General features: G+C 34.8%; 2 protein-coding genes across 2 annotated transcripts in view; one reads left to right on the forward strand and one right to left on the reverse strand.

Moving 5' to 3' along the window:
- Positions 1-21,070, reverse strand: part of Immp2l (inner mitochondrial membrane peptidase subunit 2) — an 892,224-nt gene that overhangs the window by 404,441 nt on the left and 466,713 nt on the right. The window lies entirely within an intron of this gene.
- Positions 16,968-21,070, forward strand: part of Lrrn3 (leucine rich repeat neuronal 3) — a 34,342-nt gene continuing 30,239 nt past the window's right edge. Inside the window, exon 1 of the mRNA XM_047562268.1 lies at positions 16,968-17,351. The gene's annotated coding sequence lies outside the window, so the exon portion shown is untranslated. The remainder of the gene's footprint in view (positions 17,352-21,070) is intronic.

The raw sequence follows: 21,070 nt of genomic DNA on the forward strand, positions 1-21,070 counted from the left end.
AATCTCTAGAGACAAATCTATCTGTATGGTATCTTTAAGAACAAAGAAATCTGGAGAACTCAGCCACATGGAGCTGACTGATAAGAAGCACTGAATGGAATGACAGGGATCAAAGGTCAATGAGAGTAGACTGATGGGATTATGAAGCAAGCAGGTGGAGATAGGGCTATCAGGCAATGAATTCAATAAGTCTGATTGTAATGAAAGTAGAAAAATATGGTAATTATATTTTTAAATAGCTTGTTTTCAAACTCCTAAAAATTTGATTTATAGATATTGTAATCTATATTTGTAGTTATCAGTTCTATTGGTCTATATTCTGTTTTCATAATACTCAGAACTGCAGGAACATTTAATGTAGTTATCTACTCATTTTTTCTTGAAGTTTCCATAACACTAAGCACTTCCAGTTTTTTTCTTCTTGGTTGTTCCTTCTCATTCTCCTTTCCCATTCTTTCAACTTCTGTTTCACATTAAAAGACAATGGCCCCAAATCAGATCCTCAGACCTTATTGTCTTTCTGTACACTCTTTCCCCAGATTATTTATCTAAACACATTCTGATGCCTTCTATATTTATACTTTAAACTCTAATCTCTACTCTGAGATCTATGCTTACATATCCAAAATATGATATGTCCTTAATTTGGCAGAAAGTCATCCCAAGTTTGACTCATTATTCTGGAATACAGAGAAAAGAAAAGCAATGATTTACTTTTGTTTATAGGTAATTTAAGTGTTCTCCTCAATCTTCTATTTGTTAGTTATCATTGAGTACTCTATTTTCAAATAAACCAATACTATCTAGCTTATGTTGGATCTAGTTCGATTACTGGGGAGATGATCCAGCTAAGGTTTGGTTCTCCAAATAGCCCCCTCATGCCATTGGAGGAGAGGGTCCACTGGTTTCATGCTGACTGTGCCTGTGCTAACTCCTTCTACTCAAAGTGATGTTGTGAAACAGCGAATTCAACAACTCTTGGGAGGCTGTTACAGATACAGAATCAGAATCTGAATCTGAATCTGAATTTTAACAAGATCCTTGGATGGTTCACAAGTCTGAGAAGGACTGTTGAGCTAATAGCTACTCAATGTATGCCTGGTTACTGCTGGTCTTGCTGACATTCAGAGCTGCAATATAGATTATTGTGGTATTTTGATTGGTTGGTTGGTTGGTTGGTTGGTTGGGTTTGGAGGGATTGTGCTGTCGTTGTTGTTGTTGTTGTTATTTCTCCATTGATCTGCTCAACACCTGATAGTTTTGCTGTAGAATTGGCCTCCTTTCAGCTTCCACTGGCAGCAATCTCGATAATGGCTAACTTGTCTTCCATTCACTCTGTAGCTCAGAAATCAGCCCAGACTCTGCCCAGTGACTCTGCTCAATGGCTCTCAACATAGCATCTGTGGTTCTGGAAAGGTAAATATTAGACAATATTTTTCCTAACCTTTTGGTGTGGCCAAATTGCTGTGGCATGGTACAAAAGTGATGGAAGAGGAAAAAAAGGTGATATTTTACCATGAACATAGGCAATGATCTTGTTTACTTTAGTGTACCTACCTAACTCCAAGCTAAGCCATGAGAGCACTTTGGAAGATACCTCCCCAGCACCTTATTCTCAATCCTTTTCTCTCTAAAAATCCTTGAGGCAAAATAAAAGACTTTCCTTTTCCCTTTACTACATCTTATTTTTTCTTCTTTCTGATTCCAGCTAGGACTTAACAGATGATAGGGCCCACCCTTTAACAGGAAAACTACATGAGCTAAGTCACTTTGGCTCAGATGGACTCATGAAAATCTTATCCTAAACAAAAGCCTGGCTTGCAATATTTGCTCCATAAATTCACACCATGGGACCTTTGTACTAGTTGCTTCTTCTGCTTGGTGCATAATTTCATTTCTGAAAAACAGAGCTGAATATTATACAGACTACTTCTTGGAATTCCTTCTGTTACAAATTTGAATCTCCCTTCAGGGAAATGAATGACTAGAGCTGATGAGGACAAAAATGTTTTGTTTGTTTTGTTTTATACAGTTGAGCAAAATATCAAAGCATTTTAAACATTTTAAAAATGGTACTTCTTCATTATATGACAAAAATAGAACTCTGTTTGGATAGAAGGGCAAGGGCGATTTACTCACCACTCAGAATCTCTCATTTCTCTTAGCAGCACCACCTTCTACTTAAGTAGCTCCACCACACAGACAGTACCACTGACCAGCACAATGCAAATAAATGCAATAATATCTATACTTCATTTCAAACCATCACTGGCTTCTTATTACAAATAAAATCTACTGGTTTTCCATGGTTTTCAAGAGTATATGAGATCTCATTCCTGGTCATCACTCAGGCCCAGTACCCAAGCACTTCCTGTTTGTTCACTATTCTTCTGCACACTAGCCTTTTTCTGTAGGGAGGATATGTCAAGCTCATTCTTGCCTGAGCACTTTTACACACAATGTTATTCTAAATGGAACCCTCTGCCCTTGGTTCATGGTTTGACAGACTGTCTTTTCAACATTCATGTCTCAACCCAAACTTCACTTTCTAAGGTGAAATCCTTAATACTGTATGTAAATCATACCTCGTCATTATTCACCATACTATTACCTTGTTTAAATAATACATACTAATGTCTGATATCATAATTTACTTGTAAGTTTGTAACTGCTGTTTATCACCTACCTCATACACCACCTCAACAAATAAAATTTCGGAAATCAGTGACTTTTTTGTTTTTGCCTTTATGCTTCCAGCACACAGAACAGCATTTAGACAAGTGTTCAAATATATTACATGAATGAATAATGGCAAAAGCATGGGAGAAAAAAAAGACGCATGCTGCTATATGAATTTCGTATATGGTATATATCAAGATTCTTAAAATGATCAACTCTTTTTGTACACAAAAAGTCATTTAGAATAATCCTATCCTGTGATTTTTAACATCACATCGTCTAGTATTTAGTATTAGTGTAGGACGCTGAAAAAAATTTAGGAAAACAAATGTCTTCTCCAATATACAAATATAGTTGATCTAACCAATTATCTAGTATTAGTATATGCACTAACAGTAATAAAGATTCTTTTATATTATAATTTTTAAAATAGGGAATATTTCCTTTTATGTAAAGACAAAAAAATGTACCAAAGTGAAGTATATTGAAGTGTATATCATGCTTGATGGGTAGGTGTGTTCTTCTCTGATTCTTTATTCTCTTAGACTTTTCCAAATTTTCTACAATAAACCTATGCTACTAATAAACATTTTTAGATACAATGCTTATTTAGAAAATATAAAAGGAATGAAAATCAATACATGCTTCATTTAGTTAAATATGCCACTTTTTTCTAAACCCACTCTTTCAAAGTGCAATGCCATTTGCTTATATTTAAATTGATAATATTTTAATCATTTTTACTGTTTTATCTGCTCTGGGAAGGAAAATTTTAATTTGAGTCCTAAAGCAATGTTCCAATCACATATGAAACGATAATTCAAAACATTTGTATGTATGCATATGCATATTAAAGACTATAAATTTTCAAAAAATACTAAGTGAGTTTCTAACTTTGCAAATTACAGACGTGTAGTAATAATTTGGGTAATAACCAAATTACCCATTCTTGTTCAAATTATAATTATTTTGGCTACTAACAAATTTAAGTCTTCAAAACTTACTTCTCCAAACAAGATGACTCTTTGAGTTAATTGAAATGTATGATTGTTATAACAGACTGCAGATCTTATTGCTGCAGGCAGAAACAAAATTACAATGAATATCTGATGTTTCATGGTACCTGGAGACATTTTGAGAGCTCTCCCATTAAGAGAATGAAATACAAATACAACCATTATAGACTTGAAACAAAAGAAAAGCTGTCTGACAGATTTGACTCAATCCTTTCAAGGCAATCACTCACACACACACATACGGACGTACACATGCACAAGAATACTTCAAAAAAAGTTAGAGGTGATTGAAAGGACAAAGAGAAATTAGACTTTATTGGCTAAGTGTTAAAAAAATTAAGCGTTTGCTGTTTCTATGATTTAACACTGAATTAAGCAGACTAAGGGTCATTTATAAATGCTGAGCTTGCTATATTTTCCTCATATCAAACAATTCAGATCAGTTTCCTCTTCCCAAATGCCTACCATATGCCAGGCATTGTGTTGAATGCCAAGAATACAAAAAATCCAGACAGCCTGGTATCTGCCAAATCTTAATAACCTATATGGACCTAAAGCATATTCATTTTGAAAATAGAAATTTCATAAGAAGTCACTAGTATTAGAAGAATTTTCTTACCAGCAACCATGATGTTTAAACTGCTAAACATAAACTCTGTAAATATTCTGTAAGCACATGAGATCAGAAGCAGCTGGCAGTTTCAGGCTGTTCACTTCAAAATGAATTGAAGATCTATAATCAAAATTAGTGAGGATATTATTGATAAGATATATATTTGTGTCATTCACATGAATAAACTTTCTTTTGTTCATGGTTTCAAATCTAAGGGCTTTTAGTGATGTTGGGATTCCCCAATTAATACTAGAAAAGAACTTAATTTATCCTTACTCAATTCTTCTGAATTGGGTATTTTTATAATTTAGTGAGGCAGAAAATCAACTATATACTTGAAATATATTTTCACTAAAAATGCAAGACTGCCAATATATATAAAAGCACTAAAGGGAAAAAGAAAAGGTTAAAAAAATAAGCCTTTCTGACAAAAACTATTGGCTTTTTACATTATAAATTTTATTCAATTGATCATTAAGGACCAAAAAAAAACTATACTTGCTTATTATGCTCATTTCTAGAACTTAGACACTTTAAGCAACTTTTTGTAACACTGGCGTTCCAAAGAGAATCTAGAGGAGCCTCTGCACATAGGTCCACAATGCAGTACTAAAGCTCTGGGCTACAAGTTCAAAGATCTCATTCAATCATGAACTCTCATGCAGAGACGTCACCTAACTGCCATGACTGTTAGCAAAACAGTAAAATGGCAAATATCTATAAATATTTGATAATTTCTGCATGTGTGGATAAATTGAAGTACTGACACATCTGGTGGGTGAAAAAATGCTTGAAAAAGAAGTAGTAATACCTTCCTCCTCTGACTTTCTATATTGCATGGCTGTAGCAAACTGATTGGGGGTCTGTATAGTACTTTATGCATTTTAAGAAAATGTCAATTAGACACATCAAAAAATGGGAAGGGGATGATAAAGAATATAGTATAATCAAAGTGACATAAATTCTATGTACTAGGGTAAGGGTGAAAGAAAGAAAGCCTTACTTTTTGGTAGAAGTTACTTTTTTTGCTGTGGGTTGGCAGGAGCTAGAGAGTGGAAGAAAGCCTCCTAGAAGCAGGGTTTTCTCACTCAGTATCTGAATTGGATGCTCATTAAAGCATACCCAGCACCAGTTTGCAGTAGCCATTCTGAATTTAACAGTGACAATTTAGAGGCTGCAAACTGAAGTCTGACTCTGAACATGTGTTTGTTTATTGGCACAGAGATAGCACTACACCATGTAGTTACAAAGAAAACAGAACAAATCTAGATTAATATGGGAATCCATATTTTGTCCTTCCTGTGCTGTGTGTCACACTTCTCAGTGAGACCCTAACAAGAGCAGGAATTAAGAATAGGTCAGAAGAACATCTGCTTTGCTTATTTTGATTACGTGGGCAGGCAAAGGAATTTGCTTTTATAACACTGAAATAACTTGGAACGCGGCAAAAATAAATGCACCTTCTGTCTCATAGAATGTTATTACAGTACGACGCTTTGTGAATGCTTGGTGGCATTTTCAAGCATTTTGTGTTCCCCTCGTTTCTTTCTCGGCTCCATAATGCAATCCTCATGGTTTGAGCACTAGACTTCAAATGAGACATCTATTCAGAGCATGTTCAGACAAAACGAGTGGTTTCCTTAGTAATGGGAACTATGTGAAAGCCTTCAGCGCGGCCCCTCCAGTGCCAGGCTTCTCCCCAGCATGGGGTTTACCCTCGGCTCTCAGCCACCATCATACAGCCATAGAGCACCCTCAAAGTCTGAGCTGGCCAAAGCACTGAATAGTCATTGTATTTCTAATAAAATGTACCTTTTATAAAAGGATGTGAGAAGTGCTCTTAATGATAAGGGTTAATTTGCTCCCTTTCTGCATCATGTCTATAGAATGGAAAGAAAAACAAGTGATTTCACAAAAAAGACATATGTTGTTCTTTTGTTTGACTGTATTTGAAATGTCTCTTACCTTAAAAAGTTAAACTTGTCTCATTCTTTTTCTGTCTATGCCTAAAGACTGCTTCTTCTGATTTTCTGGTTTCTGCATAGCAATTGTCCTCAAGAAAGCTTTGAAATTCTGTTGTTAAGACATAGTGCAAGTTTTGCCTTTTTATAGTATCAAGCATATAAAAAATAAAATAGTAAAACAGTTTTATGGATAGCAATGTTGAAGCTTTCTGTATGTGGATCTATTTACCCATTTGCTTAGTTTCAGGACAAAGCAATACTTAGGAAAAGAGCTGGTTTCTCTAATTGAATAATACATGTGTCCTTCAATTTAAATGCTGACTCTCAAAGGCAGTCAAAATTGTGGAATAAAAATCAATATGAAGGGGCTGGGATTGTGGTTCAGAGGTAGATTGCTCACCTAGCACATGTGAGGCACTGGGTTCAATCCTCAGCACCACATAAATAAATAAAATAAAGGTTCTGTGTCCACCTACAACTAAAAAAGTATTTTAAAAAATGTGAAAAAAATGAAAAATTATCTGAGTTAACTCTTGAGGATAAAAGTTTATAGATACCCCCATACTATGTCAGTCATCTAATCAGGAGGATATAGTCAAATATTTTGAGGTGAGAAAAGCAGACACAACAAAATTATGTTAACACTCTACCAGGAATGTGTTGTGTCAATCCTGGTGACAAGCAAACAGGAAACAAAAGTTTGCTACAAAACATACAAGGGAGAGAACAATAGGCATTGCACATAATATTTGGAAAGAAATCAGTTTTGAGAATATTGTCCTTGGTGACTGATACGTATTCCAGCCCTAGTTACAAACTAGTTCAGTGACTATAAAAGTTAAACAACCTCAGTTTCCTCCTCTGTGAAAAGGAGAATGCCCTGGTTGCTTCAACGTCTTGTAAAATGAAACCAAACAGATGCAGTGCTCACCAAGCATCAGTGTCTTACATAATTTGATTCAACAGGTGCTATTTATTATTATTCTAGGAATTATATTATTTTAGCATACATAATTTTTGCATTTGCATGGCAATACATATTTCAAATTATGATCCATTCCATTGTGTTCTGTGGATAGCTGAAGGAAAATCACTTGTATTTCCCTGAATAACAACAATAATAAATACAACAAAAAGGACAGCAATACTAAATTGGCTATCAAAGGAAATACTGCATCACCATCAGTGATAGTTGTGCGCTTTTCTCCCTCCTGGAAATTGTGATGGATTTAGCCTCATAACTCGAATTCACAACATCAATTCTTTATTTAATCAAGAGAAGGTCTCCCTGATCCAGTTGGTCATGTACTATGGTTAATTGCCTCACATAAATATCGAAGTATAACCTTGCTCTCATTTTTACTGGTCTATACATCACAATCAGATTAAAAGATTTATGTACCACAATGAAACCCACTATTCTGTATAATTATTATGTATCAATAAAAACAATTTTAAAAAGAAAATAATGATTTTATTAATGACTTAATTCTGCTGTGCTTAAATACTTTGCAGTATCACTTTCTTCTCAATCAAACTTTTACGTAAAATCCATTCATCCATTTATTCAACAGTATACTCAGATCAATTACTCTATAAACCCAGTCTCATTTGACAAGGATCAGATCTCCCAGAAGGAACAAATGAACTGAAGATTAAAGAGTGAATAGTGGGAGGCAGCCTTGCTAAAGACAAGTGTGTGCCTGACTGCATATTGTAGAAAAAAAATGGATTAGAAAGGATGAGACTGGAAGCAGGGGAGTTATGAGCAATTATGACAACTAAGAGATGATGAAGGCCTAGTAGACAAGGAGCATGATTCAAAAAATACAGAAGTAAAATCTGCAATATTCACTAACTGGCTGAATGCAGGATATGAAGCAGGAGGAAGGTCAAAGACCTTGAACTTCTTTGAATAACTAAGTAATGATACTATAAAGAAAAAAAAAGAGAGCATGTAAAGAGCAGTATGCAAAAGAACCTAAATTCTTAAGAGGCATAAACCCACAGTGATAGCAGACACAATGTGCAAGCAAATATAGAATGACTAGGAGGTTTGGGTGGGCTAGAATCAAACAAGGAAGGCACAGATAAGATCCCAAGGTAGAATTTCAGCAGCAGAGATTAGATTAGAAACCAGATAAAAATGAGCTTAAAGTGTAAGTAGAAAGTGATGATGTGGTTGTAGCAAATGTTAACAGCTTTGTGAACAACTTTCCTGAAGAGGATAGAGATGGAAAGATAGAATAGGGTTAAGGAATGAAGACAGGATTGTTATCATTTTAGTATGGGTAAAAATTAAATGCATCTACGGATTTTGTGGGAATATGTCAATTGTACCGTGGACTGGAAGTAAGACTGCTGGAAACAACTTCCTGAGAACACGAAACTGGATAAATTTGAAGAAATAGAATGAATAACATAGAGACTGAGAGTGAAAAATAAAAGTCTCATAATTTGATGACTTTGGATGAAGACATATGAATACGTTTGGAATTTGTAAAATTAAGGAAGTTGATATTTAAAGGCATAAATCCAAAAATGATAAAAGCAAAGATATTTTCCTAAGAATCATCAGCAACTGAAAAGGAAAGTTAAAGAGAGTGCTAGAATTTGAAATCTTCCTTGAAGTCAATGAGATAAAGGATAACTTTGGACAAACATAAGGTTGGAAGGGCACTGCTGAAGAACCAACTGAAACATGACACTGCCTTTACAGTAGGTACCAGGGAGCACCACTGTATGATTCCTTCCAGAAACACTCCGTCTTATAAAGACTAGAGTTAAAAACAAAGATCACATTGCTTTCCAGATTTCATTGAACAGGGATGTCGGAAGTCAAGGGCAAAGAATCTAGGTAAGTAGCTTAGATGATTAGATGATGTGTTAGAAAAGGGAGACAAATGAGGATGACCAGGAAAGAACTCGTCTCAATAGAGTTAAGCTATTTGTGATGTCAAAAAAGCAAATGTGGGGGGGCAGAGTTCTAAATTAGCAAAATAAACAGGGGGTTATGATCAAAAGCCAAATACTGAAGTTCAAGACTTCAGAGGTAGCATAATTCCAGTTATCAATAAGACCAAGGGAATGTCCCTGGAAATGAGTCTCTGAAATATAGTGAAATTGCATTTTCATTTAAGAATATTAGTAATTGTTGACTGGTTTAATCTTAAAAATTGAAATCTCCCAAGATTTTAGTAATAGTTGAGGTGAAAAAGAATACTATTCACCAGATATCACGTCTCAAATATGGTGAGGGGCAGGTAGGTAGTAGAAAAGTAGAAAGGTAAATAGCGATCTTTATCACATGGCAGAATAAAATAATTTATGAATTTGCAATTGGTATTGGGAAACCACAGGAATTACAAGAATATGATGCCCATGAACATACACATGCATTCATACAAAACACCCAGCCCCAAGAGTTCAGAAAAATCAGTGGTCTCCAAACAAAAAGACAGAAAAATAAAAGGTCCTGAAAGATTAGTTTTCAGTTAAGAAAAGAAATGGAAGAACACACTGGGAAGTGTCAGAAAGTATGTCAAATCTCATAACTGAGCAATGGAAAAAGTGAAAAGAATTGGGAGGATCCTTGTAGTCCTGGTAGAATATATTAGGCTATAAGATAGAGTTGAAGATAATTTTAAGATTTAAGGCTTAAAATTCTACAATGGTGCACATGTAGGCAGTAGGTACAGGAATCTCCTGTCTATTTTGCAATCCTACTAGCTATAGTCAGTGACTTTCATTCTTGAAAACAACTTCCCTACACTAAAAGGAATAACTATGAATGATTACTAAAAGATTAGACAGAGAAGTTTAGCTCTGGGCTTTCTGTACCCTCCATCAATGAAAAAAGAGAATCAGATGAGAATGATAACTTTTCTTCTCCCACCCAGTAGAAGTCAAGTAAAAGGGACATAAAATATTCATGAAAATTCAAATGATCTTTTAATTTCTAGATAGTGCAATATAAATAGATGCTTAATGTTTTTTCTGACAAAATAGTTTGTATTCTTTCTCAGAAATCACTACTTTGGTCTCTTACTGGGGTACAAGCAAACAATTTTCATTATTCCACCTTTACAAATGAAACTGTGTCAAAGCAAGGAAAGTACCAACCAACTGTACATAAGAATATTGCACCAGGAGCAAAGTGTTATCTCAGGCCATTTGTTTCTTATTTTTTGCCTAGAATTTGTATAAAATTACATGCCATTTTGGTTCTTGGAGCTTAATTTTTGCCAATATCTTAGATGATTCTTAGTAAAATTATGTGAGTCCAATTGGTATTTAATAAGTACTAATCAAAGCAGATGAAAAAGAGGAAGTGACCAGCAAAGAAAAGGTCAGGTCAAGAGATACACTCTATTCTCTCATAATGAACAGCTCTGTTATGAATAACCTCATGTGTAACTGAAGTCATCAATCTGACAAAATCTGTCTCCTTAAGGGTACTCTCTTGATTTAGGCTTTCTTTTAAGTAAATGACCTTCTGATCTTTACTCAAATTCTTGAAACAAAATGAACACACAAAGGTAATAGCCAATTACTGCCTTACTTAGTCACTCAACCATTTTATATGTGAAGTGTATTGTTGGAAATATAAAGCACATAGAACATATTTTCTGCAATCAAGCTGTTTACAACCCAGACATAGATAACCCATAAACTGAAATACATTTTAAAACAGAATTTACACATGCAAAAAAAAGTAAATTAACATGTGAGAAAATAAGGAAAACATTTTAACTAAGATGAGGTATTTCTAAAAGGATGGAATTTTTAAACAGAAGCTTTATAGAAAAAGTATGGTTGCAAAAGAAACATCTGAGAATGAAAAGTGCAACATATGTTCAGGAAATGAGACATTTGAGGTCACTGAGAAATAAGATGTATTGGGAGTGAGAAGTAGAAAGACTGGACAGCAATACGGGGAACATCTCAGAGTTAGTGTGGCAAAATGATTATCTCTGTCAGTCTTAGAGTCAGAATGACTCTGGTTTGATTATAGATTCTACCAGTGAGCAACTTATGTGACTGCACACTCAGTCAAATAATCAGGTTCATAGTTACCCAACATTCTAATATGGAGCAATGAGTGGCATGATTCATGAAAAAAATTTTTGGCACAAGGTGAGTAGTCAAAAACAAGTTGTCCACTATTATTGTTGTTTTTCCTGTTACTACTATTTTAAATATTACAATGTGAATAGAACTTAATGCTGTTAAGAAGTTTAGATTTTACTAAATAACTCTAATTATAAAACAAAAGGGTACCACAAAATAATTCATATATGTTCTAATAACAGGTATTATTTATCCCATTAAAGAAAACAAGTGCCAATAGTTTAGTACATTTAGGGTTTCCCATATATTTCTCCTCAGTTATTTCTGAGCAACTTATGCAATTATCTATCTGGATATTCAGCTATTCATCAACCTGCTGTATTTTTACCCCCTTAAGACACAGGGTTATACTATATGGTCCAGGTTAGCCCTGAACTCCTTGGTTCAACTGATTCCCACACCTCAGCCTCCCAAGCAGCTGACTCTATAGACATGTGATACCACACCAAACTACCTGCTATATATTTTTTAAATTATACAGAAAACATAAATATTCTGTCCTGCACTTCACAATAATCTTATCAACAGCCTCATATATATTGCCACTATTGTTTCCAAAATATCTAGAGAAAACTATCAAATTCTCTGAATGAAAATAATGAAGCCAGGCACAGAAAGAAGATAAGATGAGTAAAAAAGACATAAAGAGAAAAACAAAGAATAGGAGGAAGAAAGGAATCTGAGGAAAATACAGAGAAACAGATCTGTTCCCTGGATTTCTCTTTCTTTTCCTCGCTTATGAACTTCCTTGAGTGATAAGATTACATGTGTTCTTCAAATGGAGTCATATCCTTCATTAAAAATAAGATTTATGGCTAGGTGCGGTGGTGCATACCTATAATCCCAGCGGCTTTGGAGGCTGAGGCAGGAGGATTGCAAGTTGAAAGCCAGCCTCAGCAATTTAGTGAGGCCCTGAGCAACTCAGGGAGACCCTATCCTTGAATACAAAAAAGGGCTGGGGCTGTGGATCAGTGGTTAAGTGCCCTTGAGTTCAATCCCTGGTACAAAAAAAAAAAAAAAAAAAAAAAAAAAAAACCCTCATTTTTTTTCCCAATTCTATTTCCCAAAACTCCTTTGAAAATGAAAATGTGAACATGACCTAGTTTGAAATTCTAACAATCAATGTTATTCACTTAAATCATGTTTCCGTTTTAACTGAGAGCTAATCTGCTATCCAAAAGGACAGTCACTGAAGCCCTTGGGAATACAACATGACCCCTCATCATCAGTGGATCATTCATATTTACTTAGCTTTCTGAGCAACTCATCTTTCCGACTAGGTACTGCATTTCTTCCAAGCTCTATATCTCAAATCATGACAGCAATAAAAATTCTGTCGTCAACACTGAACAATCATAACTATATAAAAGCATCCACTGTCTCGTGCATAAAATCCATTCCTTTTTAAAAACAGTATTTTATTTTTGGCATCCCTTGTTGCTGACTACATCGAATTGGTTGGCACAAACATCAATCAAGCATTCGTTTATTTCACAAATGATTATTGAGTGTCTTGTATAGTGGAAGGAACCTTGGCCCTGTAAATAGACAGAACTGGGTTCATATTTTATCCCCATTATTTAATAATTTTGGGACACTAAGCAAGTAACCTAACTTCTTTCATCCAATGTTTCTACACTGGCAAATGGGGATAAAAATACATATCTGATGAAAGATGTTGTGAAGATTAAATAACTTTTAAAACACACACAGACATATACTAGTGTTCAACAAATGTTGTTTACCCAATGTTTGTATGGAGCTTAAAGACATAAGACATACATCTCCCTGGAGAAGAATCTTACAAGCTAAGGAAGAGGTAAAATTACAGAAAAAATCATGAGATGAAAAAAAAATGATGGGTTATAAGAGAAATAAAGAATGCTACTGTGGGTCAAATGAAGATCATGTCTTGTTTTAGAGGGTCAGAAGAGGTAGACATATAAAAGCCAGAACCCAGGATAGAAAATACAAAAGACATTCCAAACAAAAGGCAAACTGGAATAAAAGTGGAGGAGGAGTGGCTAATGCTTCTGACAATAATCAAAATGATAATAAAAATTGTCAACAACACTGAATAATCATAACTATATAGAAGCATCCACTGTCCCTTGCCTAAAATTCATTGCTTTTTAAAAAAGTGTTTCACTTTTGGAATCCCTTGTTGTTGATTACGTTGAATTGGTTGGCACAAACATCAATAAAGCATTCATTTATTTTACAAATGAATATTGTTTTCTGCATAATTTTTTTTAAAAAGTACAGCAGGTAGTTGGGCATGGTGTCACATATTTGTAGAGTCAGCTACTTGGGAGGCTGACAGCCAAGGTTCCTTCCACTGACAAAAACTATATCCAATATTCATTCATTCTTACTGTTTCATGCATTTTCTAAGCTCTGTATGTGTATTAACTCCTTTAATCCTCATAACAATCCTACGAGGAAACTGAAATGCAAGGTGCTACTTAAACTGAGATGCACAAAAGATACCTAACAGACATGACACTTAAAATGATGCTCAGATTCACAGAGCTAGCAAGTTGGCAAGGTTAAGGATTCAAACTTAGCCAAACTGTCTGCAATCTACCCATTTCCCAAACTAAGAAAACAGGATGAAACAGCAATAAACCTGTCACAAATTAATAACTTTGACCATAAATCTATGAATATGTATTGTATCCTAATCTTTTCTTATTTGATAACAAAGGCAGAAGAATTCTTTCAACATAATTTAAGAATCAATTATTCATTATGCTTTAAAATCATTTCATTAAGACTGACTATTCATTTGGGAATCTCTGTAGACATTTACTAAAATGTACACCCATGTAGTAAAATAAAATAAAACTGAAAGGTGAAATTTCTCTGATATTTTAGTGGACTATAAAAATAAACTTGAAAAAGAAAGAAAAAGGAAAGGTGGGAAAAAATTAAAAAGCAGAGATCTATCAGTTATCTACTGGATGATAGGGTAATTTGGTAAAGAAATGTTAGAAGACCTGAGGGGTTTTATTCCTGGCTCTTTTCTGTCACTTATGTACACTTAAACAAATCTCTTGACCTTCTAGAAGAACATTAGAGTTCGGAGATTCCAAGTTCTCATTTGATGACCATTCACAATTGCATTAACTCAAAAGTCCTGAAATTGTTACTTACCCCATCAAAGCAAATTACTTCATATGGCACTTCATTATAGATATGACACCTAAATAACTGTTTTGCCTATCTTTTTGGAGTACTTTTGTATTTCCATGGATGACTGACCTTGATAAGTGAAAAAGCACCTCAAACACTCACTGATTCCACTAAGCTGCTAATATTTTTAAACCAAGATGGAAACTACAGCTGAAGAACATAAAACTCATCTTTCCATTCGAAGCAAGAGTCATTTTCTTCCCCACAATGTAATCCTATTTCTAATGTGCTGTAGTACTAAATTCACCAAAATAAGCATGAGATCTTTTGAATTTATCATATGCCTATGTTAAAAAGACAATCTCATCTCCTGCCCTCCAAAACACAGTATCATTTAGTTAAAACAACTTCCTATGAAACAATAAAAGGTAGCCTATAACAATAGGACTCAGTCCTAACTAAATGAAAACTTAAAAGATTTTTCTTTGACTTCTAATTTAAACTTCTATTGAAAATATTTTAAAAAGGGATTGCTGGTTCATTTAAAAACCAAGAAAGTAGTTTAAACATGATCTATTTGACCATTACAACTTACCTTCATTATGGGAGTGCTTTAAAACTGGTTTAATTTCTGAATTCGCAATTATACAGTCAATGCCAATAAACCAAAATGAAATGCATAAAGAATCATGATATAAAAGTTCATTTTTCAAAAAGTTGTCAAATTTTTAATACAAATTTTTCATATTTGGAAATAAACCTTTCAAAGCCTGAAATGATTTGGAATATACAAAAATTACAGCTTAACAGAGTAAAATTTGGGGTAACAAAGATGATTATTATCAGTATTATGTTAAATTATACGTAAACACATTGCAACACAACATCCTTAACCCTCAGCAATAAACCCTAACATTTAAGAACTGACTATACCCTTTATGAGTAAATACTAGAGTGTCTGATAAAGAAGAAAACCTTAAAATAACATTGTATAAGAAGGGTTAATAAATTAGGCAAGAAACCATTTTTAACTTGTATTCAAAAGGTTAGGAACCAAAATGAAATTTTTATAGAAAAAAATAGTATTCGGTAGCTTTTTATAAAGTGAAAATATTAGTGATTAAAAACAAGGCTAGCATTTAAAAAAATTTTTAGCATTATGATTATAATAACTTCAAACTTTTGGTCTATGTCATTTCAAGGAACACCTTAAGAACAATTAGATGTGAAGCTCCACCCCACCACACACATACCTGCCCTGCCAAGAAAATCTAACAGTGTCTTTTCTTTTAACTCCACTAGAGGGTAGTCTCTCAAAACGAGGACTGGAGTCATGAATCTAGGTTGCTTTTGACCTGTTGATAAATTAATTCTCATATTCCATTCTTCTCAACATTTCTCTAGTATACTAATAAATACTGTAAAATGTGTTTTAAGAACGTCTGTCCATTTTTTTCCATAGGTATTCTTTGAGACATACACACTGCTATGCTATTCTATTTTCCAAATTCCTGATACATCCAAAACACATGCTTGTATATATGTGTTTTATATAGGATATATTCCTGATAAATATCCATTTAAAGATAATAGGACTACAAATATGGAAAAATCATTTTTGAAGATTTAATATATTATAGAGAAATATACTCAGTAGTCAATCTTGTGTCCTTAACACACACACACACACACACACACACACACACACACAAATAGCACATGCACCAATTCATGGCTGATTTATTACATCACATTAGGAGAAGTGAGTGGATATAACTGAAAACATATCTTCAAAAATCAACCCTTTCCATGCCAATGTTGTGAATTATAGAGAAGCAAATATATGCTTCATTTTAAAAATCTGGTCATTCCAGATATGAAATGTCATTGCTTCAAAAAAAGAAAAGAAGAAAGAAAATTTTTAAAAAAGAACATGCTATTGGACAGCAAGCATACAATCTAAATTGAGTAAGAACTATAGAGAACCAAACACACTCAAAACAGTTTCAGGGACAAAGAGGGAGTCAGATGCTTGTGTCTTTAGCAGGTGTTTTTAATATTTGGGAAATCCTTATTAGTAGAATGCCCTGACTATCTTCAGAGTGAAAACACAGCTTCTCTGAATGACTGATAACACAAAAATGGGAAAACTTGTTAAAAAAAAAAAAAAAAAAAAAGAGAGAGAGAGAAAGAAATCTCAACATTCCCTGAAGGAAAAAAAAAAAAAAAAAGAAAGAAAGAAAATGATTCCTAGGAAAATATGCAAGTCTGTTTCATTTATTTGTACCCTAAGCAGCAGTGTCATAGAACAGACAGGTTGCTTCAGCCAACCAGACTAGAGCAGCTGCGAGTGCTACATCTTGGCAGTCTGAAGCGATTGGCTCCTCTCTGGGGAGTGGAGGGTGTTCAGTTATTAATGACCGCTGAGCAGGCAGCACCATGTCAGTGTGACAACTGATCGGGTGAACGATGCACCACTAACCACCATGGAAACAAGAAGAAATAACGCTAGCTCACAGGATCTCCCTACACTGGATTGAGAGCCTCAGCTGCCGACCAAGAGAGTTACAGGCAAGAGAAGGAATCTGAGCTGCAGCCTCCTGCCTTCCTTTATATTTTAGAATACAGAGAAAAGATTGCTTGCATGTGTGCATATCTTTGGTACATATTTGTGTATACTTTATCACACACACATATGCACTGATTTATATCTGGGAAAGAAGACAACCATGTGATTTATCTGAACCAAGGAACTAAGGAATTCAGCTCGCAGGGACACTGGATGTGGTCTAGCACTGAAACTGCTTTTGCAAGGTAAGTTTAAAATATACACATCTTTTTAAATGTGCTCTATTTCTTCTTTCATTGGTGCTTCTATTTTTATGTCTGAATTCTCCTTTGATGTTTTCTTATTGTCTGAATTCTGAGAGCATTTTTCTATTTTACTTTTGAGAAGAAATTCACATGCAAAAAAAAAAAAACCTAGCTCTGTATATGCCTATCTGTGCTTGTGGGATTCTCCAACATGCATTTTACTAGCTTGAATGCCCATCAGAGGATGTGAGTGAGAGAGAAAAAACAGTGTTGGGGGAGGAGAAGGAGGAGGGAGACAGAAGAGAAGAGGACTAGAAGAGAGAAGAGAGGCGAGGAAGAGAGAACTGGAGAGAGAGGAAGAAGGAGATAGAGAACCAGGGACAAGAGAGAGAGAAACACAGGTTGTGGAGGGTGGCTGGGGAGGGGGATAGGATTTTCCTTTTTCTTCACATTATTTGTAATGAAAAGCAGATCAACATCCTTCTGTGTTTTGCAACCAATCCCCCAAATGGGGCATTTTTGTTCCTTTTTGCTCTGTGGATGGAGATTAAGGAGAATGCTATTATATGTATGTCAAGAGCAAAAACCACTAACCAGAGTAGTGGAATGAGCATATCACAAACATTTATTGAATTTCTGCCAGGCTACATCTTACAGACTGGAGTAAATGACTTCCCTTTAATAACATCCCCTCACTGGTCTGAAGGGACAGTGCAAATGTCTGATTGCTAATGCAGCTGGAACTGCCACACACTAGGTAAAAGGATCCCACAAACCAGAAGAGTTCTAATCTTCTTTGGTAATTAACAGGATCACAGCAGGATGGCTTTAAAGTACATTTCCTATTTAAGAAGATTGTTTGTTCTAACCAAGTGCAATATTCCCTTTGCTGTTATTGAGTCCGATGGCTTAATTCAGCTCTAATTTATTCATTTTTAACAATATGTCCTTGTGTCCGTGCATCTAATTTTATTGAAAGCAGGCTATGAATATGAGTAGAACATTTCTGATTTAATAAAAAGGGGACAATGTGAAAAGGAAAAAGGGAAGAAGAATTAAATCTCTATCAAGAAAAGAGTGCGCCCTGGTACTATAATTACTCATATCCTAAATTTCTCATCTTTAGTTTCAGAAGCAATGCCTTTGAGACAGAATTACTCTCAGTAAACTCTGTGAGCATACATGTAGTGATAATGATTCATGGAATACAACATGGGCTAAATTTTACTTCCAATCTTGTAAAAGGAGTCAGCTACTTAAAATATGCTTTCAAACAGACAATACCAATTGAGGATGTTCATGGAAACATTCACTACCCCATTAATGGGTCCTGCACAGACACTAAAACAAACCCAGGATTTACATACCATCTTCTGGAACTCTCTCCTCCCTTCCTCTAGTTCAACTAACTAAACAGTTAATGGAGACTGCTTCTTTGAAACTGTGTTATTTTTTTCCCCAAAACTGTGATTTCACAGTTATTATTGGTTTCTAGTTTATAACATATGCCAAAACCAAAAGACAATAACCAGTCACTTAGATCCTGCCACTTTCCCATAAATGTGTCAAAAAATGAGTCAGTTTACAATATGTAATGTAAGAAGTCAATTAATTCCAGTGACCTTTGTAAATGATGACAATAAAATAGCTCTGACAATCTGCCAGAGGCTTCGATTTCCCCTCTATAAATGAACAAGTTTTAAAGAGGGTTCCTGCTCAGAGTGAAAAATGAAAGGTGCTGAAGCATTAGCTTGCAATATTGGCAGGCTTGCTCGCTCTGCCTCAAACGCCACATGCAATCTATAGAAAAACAAAATGATTTATTACAAAGAAAAGGTGTTTTTATTTGCTTTTCTGCTATTCATCAGAAGTGCTGCTTTTGAAACAGATCAGATCTGTTATTTTGAGGTAGCTGTTAAGTTCATAGCCAAGAGGAAAGGTTGAAGTAGAAATTCTACCTCCCAATTTCAAACTCCTATATAATGTAGCATTGCAGCATTGATTTCAGTTTTTCCTATACCTTTTGTGAGGAAACTTTTTATACTGAACACACACATTCTTAAATCTTACCCAGCCTAATTTTAAATGTAATCAATGACAACTAAGTACAGTGGATCTGCTCTTTAACCTTAGTAAAGCTCAGATAAATATTTTGTGGATTTTCGTGATCAGTAACATGCCTTCTTGAGTCTGAGACACACTGTCACTCCAGATCCCTCGTGTTGTCATTTGGTGTGTGCCAGTGAGTTTGGTGACTTGGTAAGCCTTGCCAGAGGATGGACACACAGGCATATCTGGAAGACTTAACCATGCCCAGTTGTGTAGAAATACAAGAAATAATAGCTTTCTGTCAAGAGGAGCTTCAAAGAACCATCTTTCCAGGGTGTCGCTTGTCACAGGCAACATGCTGAGATAGAATGCTGATGAGTAGGTGGAATTTTTCCTTTGGTAGTGGTAGTGGTTGCTAACAGTTTAGTAAATAGTGTAACCAGTTTTCTAGATGAGCAATTTAAGGAACTAAGAAAAAGGTGATTAACTTATGATTCACTGTGAGCATTTTACTCTTTCTTTGTTCTTTTTTTAACACTTGTTTTTGCCACAAAATGGGTTTGATGTTGCACTTTTCCCCCCTACTCTGATTTTGACTGAAAATTTCTTATGTAACATGATATTATATTTATTGAAAACTTAAACAGAAAGGTCTGTAACCTGAGTTTAAAAAAAAAAATATTTAAATGCTGTTACCTAATTAGCAGGCCCTGGAGATGACCGTACATGAGGCTGGTGATTCAGAAGTATGTCATTAAAAGGAAGCTCATGGCATGCTAAAAACTGAGTCACAACTTCCAGCCTCAGTAAGGATGTTCCCAAAGAATAATTTACAAGTATGTGACTCCAGCCAATCTGGAGAAATACTGGACATGTTTGTAGTTCACTAAAATATTCCATGAAGACCTGGTTCCAAGTGTAAGCTACTTACATATTGCTCTTTGGTACATAAAACTAACTGAAGAAGCTAACACTAGGCCATATATCAGTATATGTTGTCAATGTTGTCAATGCTCTCTGACATTGGCTATGATGAGTTCTTAGAAAATCTTCACTATGTAACAATAGAACATAGTTCTTACACACAACTCAAAGAATTTGTCCCCATCCCTTGTGGTAAAGTGATATCCAAGAATTCACTAGTAGAATATGATAGTAGTTATTTCCTTGGCCACAATGTCCAAGGGAACCTAACTTTAAAATAAAGAAAGTAGGTGATGCCAGAGGACAGGGGAAAAAAAAAAAAAACAGGGAGAAATCAAAATGTGTAACTTGATGGGAGGGGAGGAAGACCTGAAAAGATGCTACTTAGAGGTCAATAAATAGAAGATTAGCAAAGAAGACTTAATGTTCCTCTCAATTCTTTGGAAGAACAGCAACTACTAAGTCATCTACAGTACTTGCATAAATGTCAAGTTTATACACTGTTTGTTATGATGTTCACTCATTTTAAGGCCATAAGAGAGGGCTATTTTTTTTAAAGTCACCATTAATAAAAATGCATTACACAGCTTCAGCAAAGGGAAATGAAAGATGGGTAAGAGCTTTCAGAGAATAAATGTAATTTTTTTAATTGAAAGTGACCTTCAGTAATTAGCCTAACAAACTTGTATAATAGGTAAAGAAAGTGAAGTCCAAAGGATTTAACATCTTTATAATAAGATACAATA

Source organism: Sciurus carolinensis, chromosome 8 (genome assembly GCF_902686445.1).
Source record: "Sciurus carolinensis chromosome 8, mSciCar1.2, whole genome shotgun sequence".
In the NCBI taxonomy this organism is placed as follows: Eukaryota; Metazoa; Chordata; class Mammalia; order Rodentia; family Sciuridae; genus Sciurus; species Sciurus carolinensis.